We start from the raw sequence: 11,207 nt of genomic DNA, 5'->3' as shown, positions 1-11,207 counted from the left end.
CATAGATACTGTCTGCTCTGCCTGTGGCCCCAGACCCCAGCCTTTGACCAGACGCAGGACCCAAGGAGGGAGGCCCAGGTGTCTTGCTACTCATGGCCTGTGGAGGGCACGCTGGTGTGGTGAGTCAGCACCAGGTCTGAACTCTGCTATCTTTGCAGAGTTCCTCTGCTATTTATCCTCAGTTTATTAGGCAGGCTTTGTTACTGGTTCCCATTTGTTTGGCATCCTTGGTGGAATCAGGTCATTCCTTTTCATCTTTTTTGCAAGGTTGTGTGCTTTCTGTTTTGTGTTGTGCTGTCTACAAGTGTTGTTTGTTATAAGAGAATTGCAGGTTAAAACACAGGTCTGGGCCCAAAAAGCCTGTTCCAGCTTACCTCACAGACCCGTGGATTTGCTCTTCTTACTCAGGTGTCCATTTGGACGAATTCTGCTGAGGGTCACCAAAAACCTGATGAGTTTTTCCTTCCCTCTTGACTTTTTATCTTGAGAGCTTGGCTTTGATCCAGATAGACTGTTCACTCTGGTTTTCTGCCTGTAGGGTGAAGAGTTGGGGGGCGGGGAATGAAGATTATTGGGTCTGCATTTGGAGGTAGCCAGCCAACCTTCACATTAGGGGCCCAAAACGTGAGGCGCACACGCATCACATTACTACTGACCATTGCCAGCTCTCATGGCATCACTGAAGCCTAAATCCTCTCCTCGGGAAAGAATCTTTCCTCTGTGTACTCTCATTACAATCCTTTTTCTTGAGCCTCTCCCTCTAAATGGCACAACTTCACCAGGATGATCTGGGCCTTCAGTGGCACTCTGGGGAATATTTAACTTGAATGAAATTGTTCACTTGAGAGGTGCCTTAGAAAAGAAAAGGTATATGATTTCTCGGGCCTCATGGGCAGCAGTTCTCGACTGGCACGCAGAGACCTCTCAATGAAATCCTGAATCAAAAATTGCTTCACTAAGAGTCTTTAGCCAAAAACAATGAGAATTTAAAGAACTCAAACAAGAGCAAACTAGTCTCATTTCCCTAGTAGGTTCTCCAGTTGCCTCCTTATATCCCTTCCCAGCTCCCAGCCCCCATCCTCTGATCTCCTTCTTCGTCTTCCCTGGTCCAGATCCTCTTCCTCCTAACAATGACTCTCCAAAGACCCTGAAATACCACTTGCTTCTAAAATCCATGCCTCTCATGAGCCAGGTAAGCAGACAACTATAGAATTTAAACCTTTGAACAGAGGTGAATTAAAAGCTGTAATTAAGGATTTCCCTAAACCCAGACGAGACCAACAACTATTCATAGATGAATTTAGAATTCTTTTGAATGCATATGACCCAGGGTTACCTGGCCTCGATCAACTTGTACACATGGTGTTTAGAACTTCCGATGATAAATCTTAGATGGCAAAAGTTGATTGAACCAACTCAGAAAGGAACCTACAAGATCTCTCTCCTGACAGTAAACCCAAGGGTCAGAAAGAAGCTCAAAAAGGGGACCAAGGTATCCTAAAAGCCATATCTGAAACATTTCCAATAAAAATTGTTTGGACCGTAATTGAATTATACAAACAGAAAAAAAGATGAAACTATAGGAACAGTTCCTCAATCAAGATTTAAAAGAGCTAAATTTCTCCTGTGATTCAGTTCTGACACAATACATAGATGATGTCATACTTTGTTCAGAGAACAAGGAAGCCTGTAAAAAAGATGCCATTTACAGTCAGAGCAGAAAAAAAGACATCACGTTTCCAAAGATATTACAATTTTTCCAAAACACCACTCATTATTTAGGGCATGACCTAATAAAAAGAGAAAAACACTCTCTCTTAATTAGACTGAAGACATCCAAACTTATCCTACACTCCTTATAAAATGACAATTGAGAGAGTTCCTAATTTAATTGTGTATTGCAGATATCGGGTGCCAAATCTTTTGGAGTTTGTAACACTTCTCTATGAATTGAAGATCTTGAAGTACAGTTGACTATGGAGATAACTGAACAATCCCCAATTGGTGAAGATCTGTATCTCTAGCCTTCCCTAAATAGGTCAACCTCTCACAAGTGACAGAATGACCAAAGTGTGGGGAGGAAGGGACTGAGAGACCAAATATACAAGTGGACATTGGCCAGATCATATATTCAATCCCACTCTGAGCCACAATTTCTGCTGCCATCGGCCCAGAAGGATCAAAAATTGGCCAATGACTGCGAGCTTTCCTAATTTTTGCCCTAGCCAACTCAGGAGGAAACAGAGGAAGCTAAGTAATCTCTACCAAACTATTTGCATAGGATGCCCCATTTCTAGTTAGCCCCTTGTTTCCTCTATAAACCTTTTGCATTCCCCTGTGTGCCTTTGAGTCCCTACCAAATGCAAGGGATGGAGACTGACTGCCTTGCTATAGCAAACTCTGAATAAATAACCTCCGTTTACTCTCACTTGGGTTGTCTTTGTTTATCTCCACATCTGCACTCAGAATGTTCCCATTTGAAAAATTTCGGTTTCCAGCTATCAAAGTTCCTGAGTACCACCAATCACACCTGGAGCCAAGGTAAAGATGATGCTACTGGATCCCCAATTGCAAGGTCAACACATGTGAGTGAAAATGCCATTTTGTCTCACTCTACCAAAGACACAGTCAGTGAAATACTATCCAGCCCTGCAGGAAAGATAACATATTATCACCATCAATGTGATAGAAAAATTATCCCCAAATCAGAAATCGGCAAAAGCAAGTACTGGGTATTCGTTCAGCACAGTGCTGTGCTTGCAGCTTTAACTTCCTACTGCCTGCACTACTTTATAACTCTGAAGGGACAGGGGTTAACGTGCAGAATTTCTGGTCAGTAGAGATGTAGATAACTTCTATGCTGTATCATTTATTGTCCTGTAAGATATGAAACAGCTTAGTATATACCTCAGAAATCTAATAGTGATATTCTTTTGTTAGATTAAAATTTAGATTCCTGGCTCCTCAAATGCTCTCTGGACTAGCTGTAACATCTTATCGGTTCCCTCACTGATTGATAAGTTGAATAAAATCTCTGACATGTGTTCATTTGATATTTTCCTGAGAAACATGATTTTACTTTTTGAAAATTATACTTTAACCATTAAAAATTTGAGCTCTTAAGCATCATATACTTTTTTCCCTTAAATATTGTAATTTGATAATATGCACCAATAGCTCTGCTAATATTGAATCAACCTTGCATTCCTGGGAAGGGATATGATATTGTGGTGCTAAATTCTAATTGCATATATTTCTATAGAGAATAAAAGCATTTATACTTACTAACAAATAATTTTCAGCAAAAGGGACAATTATTTATACAAATATAAAAGTAAACACATATTAAATAATTTGTTTTATTCCTATCATATGAGGAAACCAAACAGATGTTATCACTAGTTCACAGGAAAAGTTAAAACACAAAGTTAGAAAAAAAGGAGCTCCAGAGATGGGCGCGAGCCGCAGCTAAAAGCACGGACCCCAGAGACGGGCATGAGACGTTAAGGCTGCTGCTGCCACCACCAAGAAGCCTGTGTGCGAGCACAGGTCACTATCCACACCTCCATTCTGGGGAGACTGTGCAGCCCGCCACTGCCAGGGTCCCAGGATCCAGGGACAACTTCCCCGGGAGAACGCATGACGAGCCTCAGGCTGCTCCAACGTCACGGCGGCCTCTGCCGCCGCAGGCCCGCCCCGCACTCTGTATCCCTACCCCGGGCCTGAGTGAGCCGGAGACCGCTAATCAGCGGCTCCTTTAACCCTGTCCTGTCTGAGTGAAGAACAGACCCCCTCCGGTGACCTACACGCAGAGGTGGGGCCAAATCCAAAGCTGAACCCCGGGAGCTGTGAGAACAAAGAAGAGAAAGGGAAATCTCTCACAGCAGCCTCAGAAGCAGTGGATTAAATCTCCACAATCAACTTGATGTACCCAGCATCTGTGGAATACCTGAATAGACAACGAGTCATCCCAAATTGAGGAGGTGGACTTTGAGAGCAAGATTTATTATTTTTTCCCCTTTTCCTATTTTTGTGAATGTGTATGTGTATGCTTCTGTGTGAGATTTTATGAGTATAGTTTTGCTTTCACCATTTGTCCTAGGGTTCTATCCATCCGTTGTTTTTTTTTTTTTACTTTAAAAAAATTTTTTTCCTTAATAACTATTTTTTTTATTTTAATAACTTTATTTTATTTTACTTTCTTTTCTTTTCTTTTACCCTCTTTCTTTCTACTTTTTCTCCCTTTTATTCTGAGCCGTGTGGATGAAAGGCTCTTGGTGCTGCAGCCAGGAGTCAGTGCTGTGCCTCTGAGGTGGGAGAGCCAACTTTAGGACACTGGTCCACCAGAGACCTCCCAGCTCCACGTAATATCAAACAGCAAAAATCTCCCAGAGATCTCCATCTCAACACCAGCACCCAGCTTCACACATCGACCAGCAAGCTACAGTGCTGGACACCCTATGCCAAACAACTAGCAAGACAGGAATACAACGCCACCCATTAGCAGAGAGGCTGCCTAAAATCATAATAGGTCCACAGACACCCCAAAACACACCACCAGACATGGACCTGCCCACCAGAAAGACAAGGTCCAGCCTCATCCACCAGAACACAGGCACTAGTTCCCTCCACCAGGAAGCATACACAACCCACTGAACCAACCTTAGCCACTGGGGTCAGACACCAAGAACAGCGGGAACTACGAACATGCAGCCTGGAAAAAGGAGACCCCAAACACAGTAAGAAAGCAAAATGAGAAGACAGAAAAACACACAGCAGATGAAGGAGCAAGATAAAAACCCACCAGACCTAACAAATGAAGAGGAAATAGGCAGTCTACCTGAAAAAGAATTCAGAATAATGATAGTAAAGATGATCCAAAATCTTGGAAATAGAATAGAGAAAATGCAAGAAACATTTAACAAGGATCTAGAAGAACTGAAGATTAAACAAGCAATGATAAACAACACAATAAATGAAATTAAAAATACTCTAGAAGGGATCAGTAGCAGAATAACTGAGGTAGAAGGACGGATAAGTGACCTGGAAGATAAAATAGTGGAAATAACTACTGCAGAGCAGAATAAAGAAAAAAGAATGAAAAGAACTGAGGACAGTCTCAGAGACCTCTGGGACAACACTGAACGAACCAACATTCGAATTATATGGGTTCCAGAAGAAGAAGAGAAAAAGAAAGGGACTGAGAAAATATGTGAAGAGATTATAGTAGAAAACTTCCCTAATATGGGAAAGGAAATAGTTAATTAAGTCCAGGAAGCACAGAGAGTCCCATACAAGATAAATCCAAGGAGAAACACAACAAGACACATATTAATCAAACTGTCAAAAATTAAATAAAGAGAAAACATATTAAAAGCAGCAAGGGAAAAACAACAAATACCACACAAGGGAATCCCCATAAGGTTAACAGCTGATCTCTCAGCAGAAACTCTGCAAGCCAGAAGGGACTTGCAGGACATAATTAAACTGATGAAGGAGAAAAACCTACAACCAAGATTACTCTACCCAGCAAGGATCTCATTCAGATTTGATGGAGAAATTAAAACATTTACAGACAAAAAAAGCTGAGAGAGTTCAGCACCACCAAACCAGCTTTAAAATAAATGCTAAAGGATCTTCTCTAGGCAAGAAACACAAGAGAAAGAAAAGACCTATAATAACAAACCCAAAATAATTAAGAAAATGGGAATAGGAACATACACATCAATAATTACCTTAAATGTAAATGGATTAAATGCTCCCACCAAAAGACACAGACTGGCTGAATGGATACAAAAACAAGACCCATATAAATGCTGTCTACAAGAGACCCACTTCAGACCTAGAGACACATAAAGACTGAAAGTGAGGGTATGGAAAAAGATATTCCATGCAAATGGAAACCAAAAGAAAGCTGGAGTAGCAGTTCTCATATCAGACAAAATAGACTTTAAAATAAAGACTATTACAAGAGACAAGGAAGTACACTACATAATGATCAAGGGATCGATCCAAGAAGAAGATATAACAATTGTAAATACTTATGCACCCAACATAGGACACCTCAATACATAAGGCAAATACTAACAGCCATAAAAGGGGAAATCGACAGTAACACATTCATAGTAGGGGACTTTAACACCCCACTTTCACCAATGGACAGATCATCCAAAATGAAAATAAATAAGGAAATATAAGCTTTAAATGATACATTAAACAAGATGGACTTAATTGATATTTATAGGACATTCCATCCAAAAACAACAGAGTACACATTTTTCTCAAGTGCTCATAGAACATTCTCCAGGATAGATCATATCTTGGGTCACAAATCAAGCCTTGGCAAATTTAAGAAAACTGAAATTGTATCAAGTATGTTTTCCGACCATAACACTATGAGACTAGATATCAATTACAGGAAAAGACCTGTAAAAAATACAAACACATGGAGGCTAAACAATACACTACTTAATAACAAAGTGATCACTGAAGAAATCAAAGAGAAAATTAAAAAATACCTAGAAACAAATGACAATGGAGACACGACGACCCAAAACCTATGGGATACAGCAAAAGCAGTTCTATGAGGGAAGTTTATAGCAATACAGTCCTACCTTAAGAAACAGGAAACATCTCGAATAAACAACCTAAACTTGCACCTAAAGCAATTAGAGAAAGAAGAACAAAAAAACCCCAAAGTTAGCAGAAGGAAAGAAATCATAAAAATCAGATACAAATAAATGAAAAAGAAATGAAGGAAACAATAGCAAAGATCAATAAACCTAAAAGCTGTTTCTTTAAGATAAACAAAATTGATAAACCAGTAGCCAGACTCATCAAGAAAAAAGGGAGAAGACTCAAATCAACAGAATTAGAAATGAAAAAGGAGAAGTAACAACTGACACTGCAGAAATACAAAAGATCATGAGAGATTACTACAAGCAACTCTATGCCAATAAAATGGACAACCTGAAGAAATGGACAAATTCTTAGAAATGCACTGTCTGCCAAGACTGAATCAGGAAGAAATACAAAATATGAACAGATCAATCACAAGCACTGAACTTGAAACTGTGATTAAAAATCTTCCAACAAAAAAAAGCCCAGGACCAGATGGCTTCACAGCCAAATTCTATCAAACATTTAGAGAAGAGCTAACACCTATCCTTCTCAAACTCTTCCAAAATATAGCAGAGGGAGGAACACTCCCAAACTCATTCTACGAGGCCACCATCACCCTCATATCAAAACCAGACAAGTATGTCACAAAGAAAGAAAACTACAGGCCAATATCACTGATGAACATAGATGCAAAAATCCTCAACAAAATACTATCAAACAGAATCCAACAGCACATTAAAAGGATCATACACCATGATCAAGTGGGGTTTATTCCAGCAATGCAGAGATTCCTCAATATATGCAAATCAATCAATGTGATACACCATATTAACAAATTGATAGAAAAAAACCACATGATCATCTCAATAGATGCAGAGAAAGCTTTTGATAAAATTCAACACCCATTTATGATAAAAACCCTGCAGAAAGTAGGCATAGAGGGAACTTACCTCAACATAATAAAGGCCATATATGACAAACCCACAGCCAACATCGTCCTCAATGGTGAAAAACAGAAAGCCTTTCCACTAAGATCACGAACAAGACAGGGTTGCCCACTCTCACCACTATTATTCAACATACTTTTGGAAGCTTCAGCCACAGCACTCAGAGAAGAAAAGGAAATAAAAGGAATCCAAGTCGGAAAAGAAGAAGTAAAGCTTCCACTGTTTGCAGACGACATGATACTATACACAGAGAATCCTAAAGATGCTACCAGAAAACTACTAGAGCTAATCAATGAATTTGGTAAAGTAGCAGGATACAAAATTAATGCACAGAAATCTCTGGCATTCCTATACCCTAAGGATGAAGAATCTGTAAGTGAAATCAAGAAAACACTCCCATTTACCATTGCAACCAAAAGAATAAAATATCTAGGAATAAACCTACCTAAGGAGACAAAAGACCTGTATGCAGAAAATTATAAGACACTGATGAAAGAAATTAAAGATGACACAAATAGATGAAGAGATATACCACGTTCTTGGATTGGAAGAATGCACATTGTGAAAATGACTCTACTACCCAAAGCAATCTACAGATTCAATGCAATCCCTATCAAACTACTACTGGCATTTTTCACATAATTCAAACAGAAAATTTCACATTTTGTATGGAAACACAAAAGACCCCAAATAGCCAAAGCAATCTTGAGAATGAAAAATGGACCTGGAGGAATCAGGCTCCCTGACTTCAGACTATACTACAAAGCTACAGTAATCAACACAGTATGATACTGGCACAAAAACAAATATAGATCAATGGAACAGGATAGAAAGCCCAGAGATAAATCCACACACATATGGTCACCTTATCTTTTTTTTTTTTTTTTTGCGGTACACGGACCTCTCACTGCTGTGGGCTCTCCTGTTGCGGAGCACAGGCTCCGGACGCGCAGGCTCAGCGGCCATGGCTCACGGGCCCAGCTGCTCCGCGGCATGTGGGATCTTCCCAGACCGCAGCACAAACCCGTGTCCCCTGCATCGGCAGGCGGACTCTCAACCACTGCGCCACCAGGGAAGCCCCTCACCTTATCTTTGATAAAGGAGGCAGGAATGTACAGTGGAGAAAGGACAGCCTCTTCAATAAGTGGTGCTGGGAAAACTGGACAGCTACATGTAAAAGTATGAGATTAGATCACTCCCTAACACCATACACAGAAATAATCTGAAAATGGATTAAAGACCTAAATGTAAGTCCAGAAACTATCAAACTCTTAGAGGAAAACATAGGCAGAACACTCTATGACATAAATCACAGCAAGATCCTTTCTGACCCACCTCCTAGAGTAATGGAAATAAAAACAAAAATAAACAAATGGGACCTAAAGAAACCTCAAAGCTTTTGCACAGCAAAGGAAACCATAAACAAGACCAAAAGACAACCCTCAGAAAGGGAGAAAATATTTGCAAATGAAGCAACCGACAAAGGATTAATTTCCAAAATTTACAAGCAGCTCATGCAGCTCAATAACAAAAAAACAAACAACCCAATCCAAAAATGGGCAGAAGACCTAAATAGATATTTCTCCAAAGAAGATATACAGACTGCCAACAAACACATGAAGGAATGCTCAACATCATCAATCATTAGAGAAATGCAAATCAAAACTACAATGAGATGTCATCTCACACCGGTCAGAATGGCCATCATCAAAAAATCTAGAAACAATAAATGCTGGAGAGGGTGTGGAGAAAAGGGAACACTCTTGCACTGCTGGTGGGAATGTGAATTGGTTCAGCCACTATGGAGAACAGTATGGAGGTTCCTTAACAAACTACAAATAGAACTACCATATGACCCAGCAATCCCACTACTGGGCATATACCCTGAGAAGACCATAATTCAAAAACCTAAGTGTCCATCATCAGATGAATGGATAAAGAAGATGTGGCACATATATACAATGGAATATTACTCAGCCATAAAAAGAAACGAAATTGAGCTATTTGTAGTGAGGTGGATGGACCTAGAGTCTGTCATACAGAGTGAAGTCAGTCAGGATGAGAAAGACAAATACCGTATGCTGACACACATATATGGAATTTAAGGAAAAAAAAGTATCGTGAAGAACCTAGGGGTAAGACAGGAATAAAGACACAGACCTACTATAGAATGGACTTGAGGATATGAGGAGGGGGAAGGGTAAGCTGTGACAAAGTGAGAGAGTGGCACGGACATATATACACTACCAAACGTAAAATAGATAGCTAGTGGGAAACAGCGGCATAGCACAGGGAGATCAGCTCAGTGCTTTGTGACCACCTAGAGGGGTGGGATAGGGAGGGTGGGAGGGAGGGAGACACAAGAGGGAAGAGATATGGGAACATATATATATGTATAACTGATTCACTTTGTTATAAAGCAGAAACACACCATTGTAAAGCAATTATATTCGAATAAATATGTAAAAAAAAAACCTGAAAGTTATATGGAGTAAAGGAATGTTGAGAGAAATTGCAAATTGGGGGCAATAATGTTTTTTCCAGACAGGAGAGGAAATCAAAATCATTACCAGACAAGGCATTATTTATATATTTATAAGCTACCCAAACATAAACAGAAATGCAGGGTAGTTCAAAGAATGAACAATGCTAGAATCTGATAACCTGGAAGGGTATAATACAGATGATGCCCAGTCTCCATGGAAACACAAAATTTTTTGACATAATGATCGATAAAATTGGTCTGTTAGTTAACATTTTGTCTGCAATTTTATTGCCTTTTGGTATTGTAAAGGGAAAAAAAAGTTTCTCCAACCCTCCCATTACAGAAGAATTTCAAGACACATGGACATCAGTGAAAATGGTGGACTAAAAACCTCCAGGTGCCTGGCTCTCCCAAGAAACATTAAAAAAATCTGGGGAAATCTTTCAGAATTAGCCTTTTATGAAGACTGGAAGATAGTAAAAGATTTGCAGCAACCAGAGGAAAGGCCACAGAAAAGGTCAGAGAATTTTGTGACAGTTAACTTAGCCTTGCACTGCCCCTCTCCGCAGTACAATAGCAGTCTTGAAGATAGTAACCTGTGTTCCTGATGTGGAAACATGATTCCAGAGTGAGCCAAGCAGACTCTGTGCCTGGAAATGGTGTTATTTTTCTTTTGGCCTGTTCTTGGGTTCCCTGAGGACTGATGCCAGGGGCCTGCCTTTGTTTCACGTCACTTGGAACCCTCTCAAGGTGAGAAGCAGCTACATGGAGGATGTTTCTCTAAACACTGAAAGTCAGAAGAATGAACTTCTGCCAGGTGGAGCAATAAATGTATTTATCAGTTGGGACAAAGGATAGACACATAGAAAGCCAGGAATAAAAATTTGGAGAGTGAGACTCTTTGGGGAATATGGGCTCTGAATAGCTCTTGCCTGTAATGGGGAACCCAGGAAACCACATACGTGCCCAGGGCAGGATGCCTGCTCAGAAAAGAACTGAGAAGACCATAACCTTTCACTTCTGGCTATTCTTTAGGTTCAGTGAAAGCCGGAAGTGAAGTCTAAGTGGGAGTTAAACAGACTGGCTAATTAATGAAGGAGTGCCTCAACATAGTGCTAGTCTTCAAAGACCTGGGGGGGATTCCTCCCTCTCTC

At 40.1% G+C, this 11,207-nt stretch overlaps 1 long non-coding RNA gene across 1 annotated transcript in view; it reads right to left on the bottom strand.

The window, feature by feature from the left end:
• Nucleotides 1–372: 372 nt before the first annotated feature.
• The window catches only part of LOC141279467 (uncharacterized), a 60,208-nt gene continuing 49,373 nt past the window's right edge, over nucleotides 373–11,207 (bottom strand). Inside the window, exon 4 of the long non-coding RNA XR_012333725.1 lies at nucleotides 373–532. This is a non-coding gene — a long non-coding RNA (uncharacterized lncRNA). The remainder of the gene's footprint in view (nucleotides 533–11,207) is intronic.

The sequence above is a fragment of the Tursiops truncatus genome, chromosome 9 (genome assembly GCF_011762595.2).
Source record: "Tursiops truncatus isolate mTurTru1 chromosome 9, mTurTru1.mat.Y, whole genome shotgun sequence".
NCBI classification, from domain to species: domain Eukaryota; kingdom Metazoa; phylum Chordata; class Mammalia; order Artiodactyla; family Delphinidae; genus Tursiops; species Tursiops truncatus.
This window is presented reverse-complemented; position numbering and strand designations above follow the sequence as displayed.